At 46.6% G+C, this 21,515-nt stretch overlaps 1 protein-coding gene across 1 annotated transcript in view; it reads left to right on the plus strand.

Annotated features, from left to right (window-relative positions):
• Window positions 1-2,299, plus strand: part of MAP2K6 (mitogen-activated protein kinase kinase 6) — an 87,510-nt gene extending 85,211 nt beyond the window's left edge. The window contains exon 14 of the transcript XR_008508708.1: window positions 2,175-2,299. The gene's annotated coding sequence lies outside the window, so the exon portion shown is untranslated. The remainder of the gene's footprint in view (window positions 1-2,174) is intronic.
• Window positions 2,300-21,515: the final 19,216 nt, after the last annotated feature.

Raw genomic sequence — 21,515 nt, forward strand, 5'->3', positions numbered from 1 at the left:
ATGCCCTGGATTGGAGTAGAGAGGTAGAACTGGAGAGAAGGGAGGAAAATGAACTTTTCATGCTCTTTGAGAGCTCAGGAGGAGCACAGGAGCCCCACAACAGCTCAACAGAAGGAAAATCCACCAAAACCTCCTGTACTGTCTTTTTTTTGCTTCTGAATCTCAGGACAGGGAGCAGAAGGCTGAGGAGTAATTGTGGGAATGCTTGGGGAAAACAGCAGTGGGACTCAAAGTGTCTCCCTGCCTACCCCAGCCAGCAAAAGGCAGCAAAACTTGGGAGAAAAGTCCCCAAAAAGGGAGCAAAAGTTTCTCTGCTGCTTCATTCATCCCTGATTTGCATTAAAATGAAGGTTTTTACAGTTGGGTGCTCTTGCAAATTAAAAAAAACAAGGTAGAAAATGCCCAGTATTTTATGCCAAAAATGGTGTTTAGATAGAAATGGCTTAGAAGTTTCGAAGCTGAAGTGGGATGTAAATATTCATATTTCAATATCCATAAAGTGTGAGAAATCATTTCATTCAATGCAGTTTTTCTGTGTGCTTCTCTAGAAAATATTTGGGAGAATGAGGAGGCTCCTGGAGTTTGAAATTTTCTTTTTGAGGACACGGATCCAACACTCAAAGAGGACGAGCTCAGATCTCCCTTTGGGTGTCTGTGGGAGGAACATCCCTGGTGGGATTTTAGTGGTGGTTGAGATGCTGGGGTGTGCTGTGACACTGCCAGGTGTGTCCTCCTGTCCCCACAGCCAGGTCCTCCTGTCCCTTTCCTTTCTTCCACCTTCCCTGTGAGGCTGGGGAGGCCCTGAGGCTGCCCAGGGCAGCTGTGGCTGCCCCTGGATCCCTGGAATGTCCAAGGCCAGGCTGGACAGGACTTGGAGCAGCCTGGGACAGTGGAGGGTGTCCCTGCCATGGCAGGAGGGGGTGGCACAAGATATTTTTTAAGATTTCTTCCAGCCCAATCCATTCTACGATTCTGTCATCCATTAACCATCCTGTGAATGATCAAAGATGGGAAGTCCAAGGATCCCAGGCCCAGCTGCTCTTGAAGAAGCTCCAAGAGACTTCCAGGCTTCCCAGCACCCACTGACACCCCAGGGGTGGCCAACTCCAGCAGACTGAACCAAATTGCAATTCCTTCTTTTCCCTTCCCTTGGGATGCAGCCACAAGACCCATCCCTGGGCCACCACCATGGGACTTCCTGCACCCAAGGGCTGGACAGGGACAAGCTCTGGAGGCCAGGGATGGCAGCAGTGGCACCCCTGGAGCACCACTGATTGGTTTTGCTAAATTGGAATCTGCTGATCCCGGGGGTGGTTACACAAAATGCCAATTAGGATGCGGTCAGCATTGTTGCACGGAAATGTTTTCCATTGTATTTTGCTGTCAGCAAATGCTGGTGTGAAACCAGTCTGCAGCCCTCATGTGGCCACCACGAGGAGGTTGAGGAAAGCACTGGAGTCTCCCTCCAGGAGGATTTGTTATCCTGGTCACCCAGAGTGGGAGCAGCATCTTTCCCATGGGCAGAGGGATGGAAAATTTTGTGTTGGAAAGGACAACCCTGTAGGAGTGTCAGGGGGTAGGATGGTTGGGATGGACGGAGATGAGAGATCTTTGAAGCCAGGTTTGGAACTGGGGTTTATTGCAAAGGGCCAAGTGCAGGGCCCTGCTGGGAGCTGCCAGCACAGCTCAGAGCAGGCCTGAGAGAAGAGAGGGGGAGAGAGGATGAGAGGGTGAGAGAGTAAAAGGATAAGAGAGCGAGGTTCCCGTTACAATACAATAAATCTTCTTCTGTGTTGAATATTCCAATTCTCACTAACCAATCTAGTCCAAGATACAAATCCTACAGCATTTCCATACAGCCTATAAGAATCACTACATTACCACACTGTGTTACATTTTAAACCCTAAAAACTCCTCTTTGGGCCCCTTCTGCCAAGCTGGCAGGGTCTGCTCTGACCCTTGGGCCTGTCTGCAGGCAGAGGGTGTTGTTCCATCAAAAGGGGATCCCCTTCAGCTGGCCATGCCATTGTTTTTTACTTGTTCAGTAACTGAGGGATCTCAAAGCTTGCTTTCATTTCAATCTCACTTATAGTTTCTATATTCTCAAAATCTTTTGCCAGACAATCATATTGATAAGGCTTTCCTGTTTCATCTTCCCTAACACAACCCCACAGGACCCACCAAGGACCCACCAAGGCTTTCCTGATGAGTGCCCCCAGCTCTTCTCATCTATGAACGCTGCCTGTTGCCTCTCCCAGTCGTGTTTTTCACACCATTTCTGTGAGGATAAAGTGCTGATTCACAGGAAACAACTTCCAGTCGTGTTTTTCACACCATTTCTGTGAGGATAAAGTGCTGAGTCACAGGATCCAAGGAATCCTGAGCAGAAGAGCCGCAAGGGACTCCTGTTTGTTAAGATGTCTGGGATGCTTCCTATTAAATAATAACAAAATGCTGCAATAATAACTTGGCAGCTCTCTGCCCCCGCCAGGCTGATGCTCAGAGTGAGTTTGCCTTCCTAAAATTCCTTTAAGTGTCTCGACAAATTGCAGGGGAGGAAGGAAGGACACTTCACTCCTGACTTTTCCCTGATGAAGTTCTTTTAGTGAGCCTTGAGAAGATGGGGAGGAGGAGAAATTCATCTTTGAGTCATGTTTCTGGCAGTGGCCATGGTGGGTGCACAGTGGATTTGAGGATAAAGCAGGGACAGGTTGTGGATCCCAAAGATCTGGCAGGTGCAGATATGTGGTAGTGGCTTTTTTCACTTTGTGGGGAAGGATTAAAACCCCCCCCTGTGTTTAAAAATCAAAAGCAAAACTGCTGTCAGCATCTACTTTTGCATCTCAGTTTCTGGATCTCACGTAACAGTCTTCAGCTATTTTAACTGATGTATAATTATAAATCAGTTTTAATTTATATGTAGTTTAATGAGCATTAAATAAGTTTTCATGGGCATATCTTGTGGATGTTATTGTCTTTTCATTGTTAATTAGAGAAATTTGCCTGCTGGGTTCATCAGAGCAGCTCTCCTGGCCTGGGTGCCACCAGCTGTCCCTGCACACCAGGCTGGCTCTTCACAACTCTCCACAGCTGGAAAATCTTCCCAAAATGCTACAATTTCCCCCCTGAATTCAGGCTGCTGGAAGTTGAACCAAATAAAAGATCAGATGCATTGTGCTGACCCCAGAATGAGTTTTGGTTTGTTTTGTTTTTTGGTTTTTTTTTTAAGTGAGGAATGCCATATAAAGGGTTTGTTAAAATGTTACTGCTTCACTTTGGAAACCCTCCAAACAATCTGATCTGAAATTCCAGCATTTCCGTCCATATTTGCCACATATTCTGCATTTCTGCTTTCCCTCCACTTGCTCCTTAAATGTCAGGGATTTTTATGTTCCCCTTGAGGTCACCTGTGTCAGGGGGACACGGATCTCCCCTCTAACAGGAGAATAGAGAGGCTGGTTTGGCTCATCCCTATGCAGTGAAGGCTCTAAAGACATAAAAGAACTTTAGAATGAATCTACAAATAATGGGAGGATCTGGAAATTATGGGAGAGGGCAAAACTGACCCTGGGTGCAGTGGGGAGGTTTTTTAACCATCAGAGCAAGAGGGGCTGGAGGAACCTTCAGCCACAGAAGAGGAAAATCAACCAAATGTTAAAGGTGGAGCTGAGTCCCTTTGAAAATGTGTGTGTACAGTGGGATGGGGTGCAGGGGTGCAGTGCCCCTGCACATGCCTGGCTTCACAGCTGGCCCAGAAATGGTTCCAAAACCAAAAACTAAACAAACATAATCATTTACTCTGTCCTAAACTGGGTTGCAATATGGTAAAGGGCAATTTACCACTGATTTAATGTGATTAGGATTTTTTTTCCCCATGAGCTCGTGCCTGTCTTTTTATATTATCTGGAGGATCAGTGTAGGGTCCTGAGTCAGGAAAAGAGCTCCCCTCAATTTATCCCTTGCTTTGACTTCAGACTGATCCATGCATGTGCTTAACATTAAGGTTCTGCTTCCAGGCTGTCCTGAATAATAGGCTCGAGTGTATTTTGAGAACTCATTTTTACTTTTTATTACAATAATAACTTCTGCAGTGACATGAATTCCAACAGGGAGCCCTGAGGAATAACATCCCCTTCCAAATGGTTTTCCTCTTTACACTGGAATTAGAGCACATGTGAGCAGAGCAGCCCATTACAAGACAAAGCACTTTCCAGAAGGTGAATTTTCCTCAGCCTCACAGCTGTTCCTTTATAGTCAAAGATTAATTCTATTACCAAATTCTGCTCCTGCAAATTGCAGTCAAATGGATCATTAATGAAGGAAAGCAGGGACCCTGCTAAGGAATTGCTTGTGTAGGGTGCAGCTCTTGGAGGTGCTGAGCTCCTGGACCTTGGGTTGGCCTTTCTTTCCTTCTTTCCCTCTTTCCTTTTCAGATTTCCCACTGGGATTCCATGAGATGAGGTGTTTGCAAAGCTGTCCTGCTGCCATTCCGACAGGATATTGCACTGCTCCCAGAGCAGAACCACCACAGGCGCTCAGCCTGGGCTTCCACTGAGCAGCCACCCCCAGGGCACCTGGAGATGTCTCATAGTTCCCTCTGTGCCTAATGGGAATTGCCATCCAGGCCCTAAATACACTGACACTGCAAAGCCTGCCTCGATGGGAGAGAGGAACAGCCCCAGGCAAGGCCGGAAAACCAAGGAAGATGGAAAACAACAGGAACTCCAGGGAAAATGCTGGGGCGATGCCTCAGGCACAAGGTGGGGTTGTTGGGGTGTCTGTGCAGGGCCAGGAGTTGGACTTGTGGGTCCAGTCCAGCTCAGGATATTCTGGAATCCTATGGAATGCAGATCCTTCCTCTGCCACTCCTGGAATTGGTTGTGGGGTGGGATGAGTGGTGGCTCCCCTGGTGTGTGAGGAGGAGGAGAGAAGGACCTCATTTAACCAGGGTCACTCCTCTTGCATCCCTTCAGCTCTGCCATTCACATTCCTAAAAATTCCTCTTGATCCATGGCAGATTTTAGACCAAATTTGCTTTTTTTGTTGGATTTTTTTTTGTTTGTTTTTTTTTTAGAAAGATTCCTTTCAGTGTAATCTAAGAGGAAAAATCAAACATTTACCTTCAGCCTGATGTTTTATCTCCCAGTTCTCAGTGTTCTGACAACCTGAGCCACGTCTGCTCTGCAGGAAGGAGGTGATACACTCAGCTTACTCACACTCCCCTCTCAGTGTCTTCAGGGGAGAGCAATGATGACAAGATTTCCACTTAAAACCAAGCTGCAGAAAGCAAAACGAAATTCAGACTCAGCTCGTTTTATCTGTGCTTTAAAAAAGAAACAACAACCCCCAAAAAAGCCATTTGAAAAAAACCCACAGCAATGGGAGAAATGAGCAATATTTGCCAAATAAAATAAGTCACTCTCTGCTTGCATTAGTCAGGAGGAGAATAAACTTTTAGATGGGCACACAGTAAAACAACTCCCCAAGAGTAATTGGAAAACAATGAGTCAAGATTCCTGCTGGAGCGTGAACTATGCTGTGATTTCCTGGGAAACAGCACCTTGCTGCTGGTTGGTACCTGGAAATGGGGAGTTATTTAAACCAATTTTTTACTGCAATCTACACAAGAGATGGAGCTGATGCCACAGGTTGCAGCTTTTCTATTTTTCAGATCCTGTGCTGCTGTGTGTGGGTCTGAGCTTCATATTAAATGTTGGTGAGCTCTCCTCACTGAGCAGGGACACAAAACAATTCCTGCTCCAGCTGGGCACCAAGGACAAATGATCCAAATCTCAGCCCAGGAGCACAAACCCCGTGGGCTGGAGAGAGAAAAACAAGGATGGGACTGCAGGGGCTAAAGCTGGGATGGGACAATGAACTGCAAGATGCAAATGGAGCAGAACTGATCCCAGGGAGAGACCCCGTGCCCGGCCGTGCATTTTGGGGCCATTTTCGTTCATCTTGGGCTCATTTTGGGACCATTTTGGCTCATCTTAGCTTCATTTTGTGACATTTTGGGTTCATCTTGGGTGCAGCCCTGGCTGGGCTCTGGTGCTGCCCAAGGTGGATCCATGGAGGAGATGCTTTGAATGAATCCCTGCTTTATTCTGGAACTCTGCCCAGCCTCTGCTCCAGATCAGCCTTCTCAAGGCATCAGAGTTTGGGTGGGAGTTCAGTGCTTTGTGTCTCTCTCCTGTTTTTGGGATCCCACCTGGGCACGTGGTGCCAGAGGCCGAGCAGGAGATGCTGGGGCTCACCTGAGGAGCCCATGGTGGTGCTGGAGAGCCTTTCCTGCCAAACTTTTCCTCTTTCCCCAAAATCAGAGAGACTTCTGGGCTGGATAGAGCAGAGCAATGGCCAGTGGAGCATCTGTGAGCCCCCAGCAGAGCTGAGCGCTGGGGAGGAGGAGCAGCTTGTGGTGAGGAGCTCCTGGAATTCCCAAGGAAATTGCTCATGCAAACTGTGCTTTGCAACACCAACTTCTGGGGAGTTTTTCACGGTGATGGTTTCACAGGGAGGCTGTCTTTGCAGAGGTTCTGCCAAATTTTCCCCAGAACTTTTTCTCTCTTTGTTGTATTTCTCAGTATCTTTGGGATTTCTCCATATCTTTGGGATTTCATCCCAGAAAACAAAGCTGTGTTGTCAGCAGCTTCCCAACCCCCCCTGCAAGATGCAGTTGCATAAACTCAGGTTTAGATTCAACATTTAGCAAATAAATTACATTTCCCAGCCCTTTGAACTCTCCTGGAGAGTTAAGAGGAGTTTAAGGAGTTAAAGGGCAGCAGCATCCTCCAGTGCATCTCCCTGGCTGCTCCAGCACTCCCAGTGCACGCTGGAGACCCCAAAACCATCAGGACCTCATAATTACTGTTCCCATTCTCCCTGTGGGATCCCAGCCCACCTCCAGGGCATTTTCCAGATACTTCCCATGGCAGCTGGGGGCTCCAGAGGGCTCCCACATTGCTTTTCCCAGTGGAAATTCCCCACTTTCCACCTCAAACATCCCTTTCTGAGAGCCCAGGGATCTTCCCCCCGCTCCTGCTTGTTGCTTTGTGTATTTTGGCAGGTGCCTGCTGCTTCTACAATGGAGAAGCTTTTGTGCCTCTCCAGACAAATTCTTTGTAGGTGCAACTCCAGCAAAACCTTTGAAGTGTTGGGCTGAGAGGTCACCCAAGGAATGTCCATGTTTGTCATCAGGAATTGGGGCCAAGTCCTGCTCACCTCCCAAAATAACGCCTTTGAAGTCGGGAGAAACGCTTCACAGGCACAAGGGGAAATTTTGGGCACTGGAACATGAAGGTAAATTTCACATCATGACCTTTTATTCTTTTTCTTCTTAATTTATTATCTCACAGAAGATTTTCCTCCCTCCTTTCCCCCCCCCCCCCCCCCCTCCACTTTTTTGCCTGAATTTGACACCGATGTTGGTCAGGCAAAAAGTCAAACGCCCAATAATCATTGGAAAACAGGTCCAGGAGAGTTCAAAGGGCTGGGAAATGTAATTTCTTTGCTAAATGTTAAATCTAAACCTGAGTTTATGCAACTGCATCTTGCGGGGGGGGGGGGTTGGGAAGCTGCTGACAACACAGCTTTGTTTTCTGGGATAAAATCCCAAAGATATGGAGAAATCCCAAAGATACTGAGAAATACAACAAAGAGAGAAAAAGTCCTGGGGAAAATTTGGCAGAACCTCTGCAAAGACAGCACCAGATGCCCCCAAAGAGGAAATTACAACATGTGGCAGCTGTGGTTTTTTGGTTAAGCAACTTTTTCTCAAAGTTCAAAGCATCTGGGGAAAGTAACTGCTAACAGGGTGAGACAGATTTATGGAGCCCACACATGGCAATATTTTGGTATAAAATTAGTAAAAAATTATTAAATCCCCGAGATGAAGAGATTAATTCCTCTGAGTTTGCATTCTTTGAAGAGCAATCATATTTTGACTTTGTCAACTGGAAGAATTGAGTAATTTCTTGGATTAACTGATCACAAGAGTTGTAATCCATAATAAAAGTCCAGACAAAGCTGCCAGATCCTTTGTTTCTCAAAGGATTTGGGTAATGAGTTGATTTGGCATTAACAGAATGCATCCCAGACTGCAACCCCATGCCCTGGATCTAAAGGGGGGATTCAGGAAGATGAGGCACTTAACCAAAGCCCTCAACATCTTTTTCTAATATGGGGAAAATGATTGTTTGTATGAGTTGCTGGATTGGTCAATTTGGGAGAAAGTTTTTGTATAAATCTCTGGTGCATGGCATGAGCACTGCCTGGACTTAGGTAGCCAGGCTCCAATGAGATATAAATATATCAAAACGTATATAAACCCCTAGAAATGTCCTTTTTAGCCACGAATAGGACAATTTGCAGCAGTTCCCACTGCAGGTTTGTGTTTATTCTCTCTTTTTACAGCACTTCTGTGGTTTTATGCTTTGTGTTTCAGTGAGAGCCAGAAGAGACCCTGACCATCTGCTGCCAGACTCAGGGCTTTAAATGCCTTGTTGAGAGCTAATAAAGCCCTAAATTAAATTCCTAAATGAAGTTAAAGCTCCTGGAGCTTGGGGAGGCTGTGGGTACCTGCAGGGATGGCAGCACGAGGTGTTTCCCTGCCTGGTTCCCTCCCTTTGCAGCAGCTCCTGCTCCTCCAGTGCTGGCAGGTGCTGCAAGCCAGATCAGGGAAATGATGCTCCTCAAAATTAAACCAAATGTTCTTTTGCTGCTGGGCTCTTTCTGAGCCAGCTCCATCCCCAGGCTGCTCTGTGGTGCAATCTCTGGCTGTGCTGGCGCAGAGGAGCCTGGCTCAGGGTGCTGGGAGCTGAGCAGAGGGCTCAGGACCAGCCCCGAGCACTCCAGAGTGTGAAATCATGGTCAGGAGAAGCTCCAGGGGTTTGGGGTTTACTGTCTTTCCCCTCCCTCCATGTCTGCACCGAGTGCAAGGGGTGACACTGTAACAGGAATTATTAAATCAATTTAAACCCTCCTGGATCCTTCTCCAATCCTCGTGGTCCAGCAGGGACCTCTCTGCAGCCAGCTCATCACATGAACTTTCTGTCAGATCTTCCAGGAGGCTTTGGGTTTTCGTCCCAAAACCTTTGGTGGGCCTGACCCACGCTCTCACACTGAGTTAACCCTTCTGCTGGTGAGGCAGGGCAAAAAACCTGCAGGTACCCCAGAATGGGGAGGGATGAGGAGATGCTGAATGTGCTTTTTAACCCTTTCCTCCTTCTGACCTGCCTGTCCTGGTATGTAGTGGCCATCTCTGGTGTGTAGTGGCCATCACTGGTATGTAGTGGTCATCACTGGTATGTAGTGGTCATCTCTGGTGTGTAGTGGCCATCACTGGTGTGTAGTGGTCATCACGGGTGTGTAGTGGTCATCACTGGTATGTAGTGGTCATCTCTGGTGTGTAGTGGCCATCACTGGTATGTAGTGGTCATCTCTGGTGTGTAGTGGTCATCACTGGTATGTAGTGGTCATCTCTGGTGTGAAGTGACCATCACTGCCATGTAATGACCATCACTGGTATGTTGTGGCCATCCCTGGGGTATAGTGACCATCCCTGGTGTGCAGTGACCATCCCTGGTGTGCACTGAGCATCTCTGGTCTTTAGTGACGACTCCTAACATGCAGTGATGACCCTTGACATACAGTGGTCATCTCTGATGTGCACTGACCATCTCTGCAGTGCAGTGGCCATTTCTGGTGTGCAGTGACCATTCCCGATCTTTAATGACCACCCCTGCTGTGCAGTGGGTATCTCTGATGGACAATGACCACTCCTGACATGTAGTGACCATCCCTGATCTGTAATGACCATTCCTGGTGTGCACTGGTCATCCCTGGTGTGCAGTGACCTTCCTGGTGTGCACTGGTCATCCCTGGTGTTTAGTGACCATCTCTGATCTTTAGTGGCCACCCCTGACATGCAGTTGTCATCCCTGCAGAGCACTGACCATCCCTGCAGTGCACTGACCATCCCTGCAGAGCACTGACCATCCCTGCAGAGCACTGACCATCCCTGCAGAGCACTGACCATCCCTGCTCTGCACTGACCATCCCTGGTGTGCACTGACCATCCCTGCAGTGCACTGACCATGCCTGGTGTGCACTGACCATCCCTGCAGTGCACTGACCATCCCTGGTGTGCACTGACCATCCCTGCTCTGCACTGACCATCCCTGGTGTGCACTGACCATCCCTGCAGAGCACTGACCATCCCTGGTGTGCACTGACCATCCCTGGTGTGCAGTGACCATCCCTGGTGTGCAGTGACCATCCCTGCAGAGCACTGACCATCCCTGCAGAGCACTGACCATCCCTGCAGAGCACTGACCATCCCTGCTCTGCACTGACCATCCCTGGTGTGCACTGACCATCCCTGCAGTGCACTGACCATGCCTGGTGTGCACTGACCATCCCTGCAGTGCACTGACCATCCCTGGTGTGCACTGACCATCCCTGCTCTGCACTGACCATCCCTGGTGTGCACTGACCATCCCTGCAGAGCACTGACCATCCCTGCTGTGCACTGACCATCCCTGGTGTGCACTGACCATCCCTGCAGAGCACTGACCATCCCTGGTGTGCACTGACCATCCCTAGTGTGCACTGACCATCCCTGCAGAGCACTGACCATCCCTGCAGTGCACTGACCATGCCTGGTGTGCACTGACCATCCCTGCAGAGCACTGACCATCCCTGCAGAGCACTGACCATCCCTGCAGAGCACTGACCGTCCCTGCAGTGCACTGACCATCCCTGCAGTGCACTGACCATCCCTGCTCTGCACTGACCATCCCTGGTGTGCACTGACCATCCCTGGTGTGCACTGACCATCCCTGCAGTGCACTGACCATCCCTGCTCTGCACTGACCATCCCTGGTGTGCACTGACCATCCCTGCTCTGCACTGACCATCCCTGCAGTGCACTGACCATCCCTGCTCTGCACTGACCATCCCTGGTGTGCACTGACCATCCCTGCTCTACACTGACCATCCCTGCTGTGCACTGACCATCCCTGCAGTGCACTGACCATCCCTGGTGTGCACTGACCATCCCTGCTGTGCACTGACCATCCCTGGTGTGCACTGACCATCCCTGGTGTGCAGTGACCATCCCTGCAGTGCACTGACCATCCCTGCTGTGCACTGACCGTCCCTGCAGTGCACTGACCATCCCTGGTGTGCACTGACCATCCCTGGTGTGCACTGACCATCCCTGCTCGGTGTGCACTGACCATCCCTGGTGTGCACTGACCATCCCTGCAGAGCACTGACCATCCCTGCTCTGCACTGACCATCCCTGCAGTGCAGTGACCATCCCTGGTGTGCACTGACCATCCCTGGTGTGCACTGACCATCCCTGGTGTGCACTGTCCATCCCTGCAGAGCACTGACCATCCCTGCAGAGCACTGACCATCCCTGCAGAGCAGTGCCCACCCTGGGGTCACCACACCACAGTGCCCCACACACACCTGTGGCCAGGGACCCTCTGCTGCCCCATCCCAGGGGCACACAGGTGTTCCCACATGGAAATGGCACTCCCAGGAGGCAGGAGAGGCTGGAGGAAGCCGCAGTCACGCGAGCTGCCTGTGGTTTGAGGAGCAAGTGCCAACATCTCTCACTCTCACTGTCCCAGCATTGCTCCCAGGGCAACCTGATCTGCCTTTAATCTGCTCTGACCACAGGACAAATGGTTTGAATAAAACCCTGCCTGAGTCACTCCACTCTGGCTTTTGGGGGATGCACTGAGGAGCGATGGTTTGCTCTGCCTGAGTGACAACATCAATGGAAGAGAAACGTTTTTGTTGTGTGGTAAATAAGAAAAAAAAAGAAAAAAAAAAAGAAAAAAAAAGAAAAAGAGACGTAGAGAAATTTGGGTGGGTTGTTTGTGCGTGATGAAAGGAAAATTAAGGGAAAGAGAGAAGTGACTTTCTGGAAGAGCAGGTAAAAGTAGGAACAGATAAACAGCTGCCACAGGGAGGGTGAGTTCACAGCTGAGCTGTTTTCTGAGAGCAGGTAAACATCCATGCATTCACTGAACCATGGGTTCACTGGGGTCCTGCCTCTGCCTGGGCAAGGAGAGGCAGGCCCTGAGCAAGGACAATGTTCCAGGAGAGAGGAAAACCAAGAGAAACGTCCTGTGCTCTTGGTGGCACAGCTGGCTGCGGTTTCCATTGGCATTTGACTCATGGCTTTGTGGAGGTCATGGATTGGGCACAGGGATCAGAGCCAGTCCCTGCCCAGGCTTTGGTTTGCAGTAAAATGTGCTGGAAGCCCCCGCTCTGGCTCTTCCCCATCACCACATCTCATCCAGGCCTTGTTGTCACAAAAATCCCCCTGAGAGCTGCGCAGTCAGACTTGGCTGGGGAGCCCAAGCGCTTCCATCTCATCACCCTGAGCCTCGTGGGAATGTGGGAATCTGAGCTCCTCTGAAGGCTCTGAAGGGATCAAATCCTGGCAGATTTCACACAGCACAAGCCACAGAGCCCATGGGACAAGCTCTGCCTTTTCCCCCTCTTTCCTTTTTAATGAGAACACTTCTAATGATTTTTGGGGAGCTTTAGGTAATATCCAGCTCTCAATGCGAATAAGAAATTCCCACTGATTTTTTTGGGGGTGTAGGAGGGTTTTCATATCCAGCAATGCTTTTGCAAGGAAGGATTTGCCGTGTGGAGCATTCTCTGCCCGTGTAGATCTTCTCTACAATTCCTTGTAGAAAGGATCTCTCCACCTTTGCTGGTCTGGCAGCTCTGGACATCCTCCCTGATTCCCTGCAAAAGCCATCAGGGAGTGGAGCTCGAGATCCCATCACCATTTTCTCAGGACATGTGATTGCACAGTATTTTTAGGGTCATTTCTCTGTTGATTTTTATCAAAATGCTGTTCAGGACACATTCCTAATGCCCAGAGATCCAAATGAAAATTTGGACTATTGGTGCCTTTACAGGAAGCAGTGCAAGGAGAAGAATGTTCCCTTTGATGCTGATCAGTTGTGAGCGTGGCCGGGCCCTTTTGGAGCTGATTCCACAACTTTTCCTTTAAAAGTCAGAAAATTGTTTTCCCAGCATTTCAAATATTATGGGACACAACATTTTGGCGGGAAAGAAAAAGAAAAATGGGGAAAACGTGGTGCTTTTCCACTCTCTGAAAGAAGTCATAGCCTCAAAAAATGGATGGCAAGTGCAGAATTGAAAATGCTGAACTCCAACCTCACAACATTTGCAGATCCAGTGTCAAGGAAGAGGCTCTGCCTGGTTTTTCAGCTCTTTCCCATTTGTAGCTTTGCAGACACGGGACACACTTATGGATTTGTCTTCTGTGGTGTTTTGGGGTTGTAAACAAAACAAAGTCAGCAAAGATCACGAGATCCCCACGTACTTCCCTTGATTGTCTCTGGATTACGTTGGTGAAGGTGAGTCAGTGTTTATCGATATAAAAATATAAGAAACAATGCAGGATCAGAGCACTCTGTTTTCCCACGTGTTCATTGTCCTGTCACTCGCTGTAAAATCCCTCTGATGGGGAATTCATGAGGGGACACCTGGTTTTTTGGCAGAACCTGCCTTTTATTTTTAAATTCTAAGTATTTTTAAGTATTCTCTGAACGTGGTTGCAAAGGCAGGAAAGCAAACCCTGCCCTGGCAGGTGGGAGAGGCGAGATGTTTGCTGGGCAAAGGCAGTGCTGGTGCTGCAGATCCAGAAAATCCAGGCTGGCTGCCTTTAAGGACTGAACTCAGGCTTCTTTTGTGTTTTATCTGCAGTCCAGCAATGGGAATTTGGGATACCCCTTCCCACAGGGCTGCTAAAGGGGGATATCAGTGTTTCTTTACCCTATAAAAGAGAAAATATCCCGCCACGATGCTCAGTGCAGTACTGAAGTGTTCCTTGTGTGTTTGCAGGGCTTATTTTTTCCATCTCTTCTTTATTTCCTCACTCATTGACTGCTCCAGTAGCCCGAGACACAGAAATCTTGCAGCCAGATTTCTAATTTGAGAATCTCTTTGCTGTTACTACAAGAGCAGCCAGGCTCTGAGCAACTCCCCCTTTCCTCTGCTGCTCCTCAGAGCTCCTGGAAGCAGAAGTTCTGTTTTGCAAGATGTTTACACTCAGCAAACACACGGGGAAATGGTCATTTGCAAAGCAGCTTTGGCCAGAAAGCAGCAACAGCCACACCAGTGAGTCCAAAAATAGCTGGAGGAGCGAGCAGAGGGAAGGAGAAGCGGTGAAGTCTCGAAATTTGTCACCCAGTGGGAAAAACAAACTCGCTGCCCACGTCTTGTTTTGTGCCTGGCAGACAGACAGACAGACAGACAGACAGTCCCAGCTCCAGGGGGTGAATTGCAGAGCTAAAAGGTGACATTAGCTCTGTTTTGGAACAATTTGGCATCACGTGTAACCTGGGAATGCCGTCAGCTCTGAGTGAACAATCCACGGGGACAGAAAAGGCAAACGGCTGCGGGTGGGACCTGTCACTTTTGGATTCTTCCTTTAATTCCGAGTCACTTCCCAGCCCCAGGACCCGGGAGTGATCCCACAGCTGCTTTGGGGGTGGTTTGTTTGGTTTTTTTGGTGGTTGTTGTTTTGGCAGGCAGTGGAGCTGTGAAAGCTGAATCCAGGCAGAGCAGAAAGCGCAAATTCCCCCTGCTCCTCACAGATGGATCCACCAGCCCTCCTCTCATTCCCGTGCGTGAAAAACATGTTTATTCTCTTGTGAAAATGTAAAGAGTTTAATGAAGGATAATAGGAGATAAGGATTATAGAATAAAGGTTATTATGGCCAGGTGCATCTTGGCTGAGATATCTTCAGAGATACCCCTTAAATAGTTTTTCTTTTTCATCAGCCTGTTGCATATTCATAGATTCCAATGCATAGTAAAGTTGGTTTTTTTTTAAACTAATTTATGTATTCTAAGAATTGTTTAGTATGGTTCTTCTTTGGGTCTGCTTTTTTAGAGTGTGTGTATTTTTTGGTTGTGGTTTTAGGGTTTTTTTATTATCACTTTTAGTGAAGACAGCCCACGCTGTCTTCAGATGGGGAGTGCTGATAGTTGTGTCTTCTTCATATGTTTATTTTGTATTTATGTAGTAGGTGTCTTCTTCATAACTTTATTGGATGTTATCTCATCCAAGCAGGTATTTTAACACTTATATCAGCTATTTTACTATTATGTCTAAGCTTAATTAACAACAGAAATAAAAACTATATCTCTAGAACAAAGTTACTTTAACACCACATTGAGAGGAATGACAGATTTGTCTTTACAAACAAGCTGGTGGATAAAACCAGCACTGAGAGATAAACAATGGGAAGGATTCCACTGATTGATGAATGGAAAAAAAGAGATTTGCTTTTACAAATAAACTTTAGGTTTGCTGATAAATGAAATTGGATATTGAAAGATGAAAGAAACAATGGGGGGAAAGCCCCTAAATTCCATGAGAATTATAAGGGAGGGTTGTACATTAGAGGGAAATCTCTGGTATCAGGAATTTTGGGAAGTTTGAACCTCTCAAGTACCTCAGAGAAGGGGAAAGAGAGAAGGGAAATGTGGCTGGAAATTGGGATAAAAAGGGAGGCTGCATCCTCCAAAAATGGGAGAGACCCCAGGGGAATGCCCCATGGCCTCTCCCTTGATTGGAACAAAGTAAAAAGGACTCCTCTGTCTCATTTTTGGACAGAAACATCTGATTTTTATGGATTAATTTTCCTGACAACACATATAAAATTTATTTTAATATTTGCAGAAAGCCAATATTATAATATGTATTTATGACACTGTGGAAGTGTTTCTATGGAGGGCATCCAAATTTATGACAAATTCTGCTCCTTTCCAGGCAAACAGGGACGTGGGGTTTGGGGGTGAGCAGCTTCCATCAGGTCTGCACTGCAGGGCTGGAGTTAGGGGTGTAAATAACAACCTGAGGTGGCAGAAAGGATCCTCTGGAGAGGGTCCTCAAGCCCAATTCCCACTGGATCCAATGTGTTAGGAAAATTAATCCACAAGCAGCAGAGGTTTCTGTCCAAAAATGAGACAGAGGAGTCCTGGAACTTTATTCCAATAAAGGGAGAGGCCATGGGGCATTTCCCTGGGGTCTCTCCAATTTTTGGAGGATGCAGCCTCCTTTTTATCCCAATTTCCAGCCACATTTCCCTTCTCTCTTTCCCCTTCTCTGAGGTACTTGAGAGGTTCAGACTTCCCAAAACACCTGATCCCCTCTAATGTACAACCCTCCCTTTTCATTTTTAATTCTTATGGAATTTAGGGGTTTTTCTTCCCCATTGTTTCTTTCATCTTTCAATATCCAATTTCATTTATCAGCAAACCTAAAGTTTATTTGTAAAAGCAAATCTCTTTTTTTCCATTCATCAATCAGTGGAATCCTTCCCATTGTTTATCTCTCAGTGCTGGTTTTATCCACCAGCAGACCCACAGCTGGTTTGGAAAGACAAATCTGCCATTCCTCTCAAATGCAAGAGGGTCTGCTGATGAGGATGGTGATGATGATGATGATGGTGACCATGGGTATGAGGTGAGGAGCAGGTTGGTCTCACCTCAGTGGAGCCTCATGAGATATTTGGGGTTCTTGGCATCATGCAGGCCTGGAGCCTCCAGGCTTGGAAAACAGGAGGCACCTCTTGATGGAAACATTTTTGTATCAGGTTCATCCCCACAAATGAGGAAAACCCAAAAAAAAAAAAAATACCCATTTCTTGCTATTCTTTTAGCCAGCCTGCCAGGTGTGGGAAGGTCCTCAGAGCTGCATTTTCCACACCTGGATAATTTGTTTTATTTTCTCACAAACAGAGATGTCCTGAATGCAGAAATTCTGGTGCAACTGTGACATCAGATGGCTGGAGGTGACATTAGGATGCCATGCAGAGCATGACAACACCAGAATTCATCAGCACCACATCCCACCTGACACAACAACGAGCTTATCTTTTGTAGAATTATCCTCAGCTTTAAAAAACAAAACAGAAAATATGGGCCAGAGCAGCAGAATAATCTCAAAACAGGATGTTCTTAAAGTTTCCATCGAAGATCAGCTGCTTTTTAATTAGTCACCAGAGGGACACAGAAGAAAGTTGCTAATTATGAAAACATCATAAAAATGCAAACACTGTGGCCCAGTTTTATGATGGCAACACCTTTCTGTGGATGCAAGAGTGAGCCTGGATTGGCTAATGAATGGAAAAATCTTGGGATTTTTCTTGAACCGCTCACCAAGAGGCATCCGCAGTTATAAAATCAACTATTTCCTTTGGAAAAAGAATGGAAATATTTGACAAAAATACCACCAAGATTGGTTGTTTGGGCTCATTTTGTTTTGTGTTTTTTTTTAAATATATCCCAGGAATAATCAAGACGTGCAGTTTTTTGAAAGAGAAATCCTAAATCAAGATGGCTTTATTGAAAACTGTCGGTACTTTCAGCATTTTATGATGCCTGAAATCTTCTTTCCAGCTGCTTTTGTTTGCTGGTTCTGCCTTTTAAAAGGATTCTGTGATTCTATGGGTGATTAAGGCAGATAATGAGCTCCACTCAAGTTTGTGCTTTGGGAAATAAGAAGAGGAGCAGGGAAGGTGCCTGAGGAATTTCAGGCCAATGATTTAAGCTGGTTTCTCATTTAGATTTCTTGAATTTCGGAAATCCAGGCTGACCTCTCTCAGGCCTGACTTTTCAGAAATGCTCTTGGAAAATGAAGGTGCTGAGGATTCCTTTAAACAAACTAAAATTATGTCTTGTTGGGCACAGAATTCAAATTGTAATTCCCCAATTTTTTTACCAACCTGAGGGATCTAATAATTTAATGTTTCCCTGATTAAGTGTTTAAAAGTATTGTGCTTGTTTGTTTGTTTGTTTTGTAACTTTGAGGGGAAATACATTAAAATAGTCAAGAAAGAAGGAAAACAGCTGTTGAAACATGGCTTTCTTTTCTTATGAGAGCTGTGAGGGGTTTGACACCTATTTATGGGATCATTCAAAGAAATGTGGAATGTGGCAAACCCTCCCCAACCCAACTACACGGAGGTGGCAGCTCTGTGGCAGCTCTTGAGGCCACAGCTGAATAACTCAGCTCAAAATAACAATTCCCAAATATTTCCCTCTCAGGATTCAGTCCCACTGAGGGGAAAAGGCTGGCCTGGAAGTGCCCAAGGCCAGGTTGGATGCAGCTTGGAGCAACCTGGGATAGTGGAAGGTGGTGGAATGAGATGAATTTTGAGGTCTCTTCCAACCCAAACCATTCCATGATTCTGTTAATGCCCTCGAAAAGCTGTTGTAATTGCAATGGGTCTCCTTGGGAGGGAACTCCCTTCTCCTGAGCTGTGTCACAGATGTCCGACAGGCTGGTGAAGGATCCCATCCACGATGGGACTGTGGACAAGTCCACAAACTCTGTTTATTCCTTCATCATTTGTCATCGTTGCCTGCAAGTCTGTAGGAATCTGGTGGGAAAAGGAAGTGAAGCAAATGTGCCACTCTCCATCCATTTACCCTTCATAAAACAGCACCTGGGGCTTTGATCCCAAGCTGGGAGTCTGATAAAAATGATCTGGTGGGTCCTTCAGCAGGACGATGACAGATGAGGCCGGGTTCTCCCTGTTGTGTCCTTCAAGGCCAACACAGCCTCCAGCCCTTTGTTACAAACCAGAGTCTGTGCAAAGCTCCAAAATCACGTTTTCCGCACCAGAAAAAAAAAATGTTTTCTGCAGATAAAACCATTTATTTTCATTATGGCTCTCAAACTTTTCCTTCTATGACACAATATAATGTATTTATTATAAAAAAAATACAACGAAACCAAAAAATTCAAAACAAAATCCATCCTGAACAGGAAACTCTAAACATTTTGTTCTGAAATAGTCAAAACAGAATATTTTGACATTGTCAGAATTTTTCCCCTCAGGTTCTCTTCCAAAACAAAATTCCAGAGGAAAAAAAAAAAACCAACATTAAATTATATTTAACTTCCACCTCAGCCTTGCAGATTCCAACAGAATAGTGGATTTTTTAGCAGGAACTTTTGCAGTCAGCACTTCCACAAAACCATGCAGAACAAATGACCAGGTATTTTAGTTTGATGGGTGCTTTTATGGCTTTGTGTGTAAATAAGTTGGATAGTAATTAATCAGATTAGAAACCTTGCTAAAGTCAGTTTGCATTTTAATTCAGCTCCTGCTGAAGCAGGAAAATAGATGCAGTGGGTGATCAGATTAATATTAATGAGCACAATTACCTCTCTGCTCCAAGGATGGCATCCTGGTAATGGTAATATCCTTGTTAACCAAGGAAGGTCGTGGAACTGATTTACACCTGTGTGGGGATGCAATGGAATTTACAGAAAATTAATTAACTGCTGATGTTGAATTCCAACATGAAAATATCCACGGATATTTTTATTTTTTCCTCAACAAGGAGTGATCCTTGAGCTGTGGGTCAGCACCTGAAGGTGGCCCTGGAAGGACCTGCAAAGTCTGCAAAGCTTTTCCAGGAATGGCTCCACGAGCTGCCTCCTATTATTGCACACATTTGGGTTGGAAACGGAGCTTTGCCAGAGGCAGGCTCACAATATTGCACAAAATTCCACCCAATGAGTGGCAGGCTATAAGAAAAACAATATTGATGTATTTTTCCCCCGATTTGTGGTTTCTTTTGTCCACAGAGTGTTTTTTGTCTCGCAGTGACGTCAAAGCAGAAATTCTCTTGCAAAATGACAACTGGAAAATAACCCTGAGAAGATATTGGATTTCCTACCTAGTAATTAACTAACTCGGCCTTAATGGAACCTATTATATATTTTACCAAGCCTACAGAAGATTAGTAAAACAAAAGTATTATTTTCCTTTGTATTGATTGCAGTGCTCGAGGCAGAGGCAGCTTAAGACTTCACAAGGAAGAGTTTTGTTTTCCTAAAGTATCCCTAAGCTCCATCATCATCATCATGGGAGGTGACAAGGACCACACGTGTGTCACACACGGGGGATGCCCCAGGGTGGGGACAATGATGGTGACTCAGTTTGGTGACAGGGATCTCATCCTTCACAACAGCAATTCACTTTGTTTTAGGAGAAATTGCCTCGTGTTTTCCCAACTCTGCCCACTGCCTGTGGACAGACCCTCAGCTGTTTTTCCCATTTCCTGCTTCCCAAAATCAGGCAATGGGAAAAGCACTCCCAGCAGCAGTCAGCAGGAGCTGGGACCTGCTGCATCCCAGGATTCCAAAGGAGATGCTGAGGCAGGGATGCCATGGGAAGGTACCCACCTTTAGGATAGGGTGACCCAAAGAGATGCTCTCCCACAGTTCCTTGTACTTTTATGTTAATAACCTCAGTTATTAGGCTAATAACCCCAGTTACATCTCTTTTCTCCTCCCCATTCTGGAAGGTTCCCCATTGGTCTCCATTCCCTACCTGTAGGAACTGTAGGACCTGGACAGGATTATTTGCAGGCACTTTTCTGCTGACAGCTCCCCCCCTGGATCCCAGCTGCTTGTTACCCTATAACCCCACCTCTGTTCCCTTTATCCATTGGCCTCAGACCCGATGCTCCCCCTCTCTTGTCCCATTTAAACCCACGTAACCCTCCTGTGTTACTGGCTCTTTGTTCCTGGACCCTCCAGTGTGTAGGGGCAATAAATACAGCTGGAACCCCACACCTGGAGCCCCTCCTGCTTTTTTTTTCCATTGACCTGCCCTCACCACCAGCAGCATGTGGTGGCACCAGTTGTGGGTTTCTCTGGGTCTGGATTGAAGGCACTTGAGACAGTAATTCATGTTTGGACTCCGGTGCTTATTATTTCTTATCAGTAAAACAGCCTCACAAACACGAGTTCAGCAGCTTTTCATTAGAAGGCACAAAATGGCCACAATCTCTTGTTCTAAGGTTTTTTAAGACTAAACTATCCAATTAAGAAATTAAGAGCTGACACCTGGATTATTTTCCCTTTTAACCCAATAACTGATCCCTGAAAGACCTCAATGTGGACTTTTCCACCCAATTACAAAATGCCACCCAAACCCATGAGGGAGAAGTGTGGGGGCACCAGTTGTGGGTTTCTCTGGGTCTGGATTGAAGGCACTTGAGACAGTAATTCATGTTCACACTCAGGTGTTTATTATTTCTTATCAGTAAAACTGTGAGTTCTGCAGCTTTTCATTAGAGGGCACAAAATGGCCACAATCTCTTGTTCCAAGGTCTTTTCAGACTAAACTATCCAATTAAGAGCTGACACCTGGATTATTTTCCCTTTTAACCCAATCACTGATCCCACAGAGCCCACAATGGGGACTTTTCTGCCCAATTACAAAATGCCACCCAAACCCATGAGGAAGGAGGAAGAAGAAGCATGAAGAAGAATCCCAGGATGACACCCTGTGCCCTACATCTTGCTGCCATCCACAGCACACTAAAAATCCCAAACCCTCAATTTCTCACCCAGTGATGCACCTACACTGCTCTCTATAATCCATTTCACACTTTTGTGGGTTCCCAGTCTATCTTGAAGTCTT

The sequence above is a fragment of the Molothrus ater genome, chromosome 19 (assembly GCF_012460135.2).
Source record: "Molothrus ater isolate BHLD 08-10-18 breed brown headed cowbird chromosome 19, BPBGC_Mater_1.1, whole genome shotgun sequence".
Taxonomy (NCBI): Eukaryota; Metazoa; Chordata; class Aves; order Passeriformes; family Icteridae; genus Molothrus; species Molothrus ater.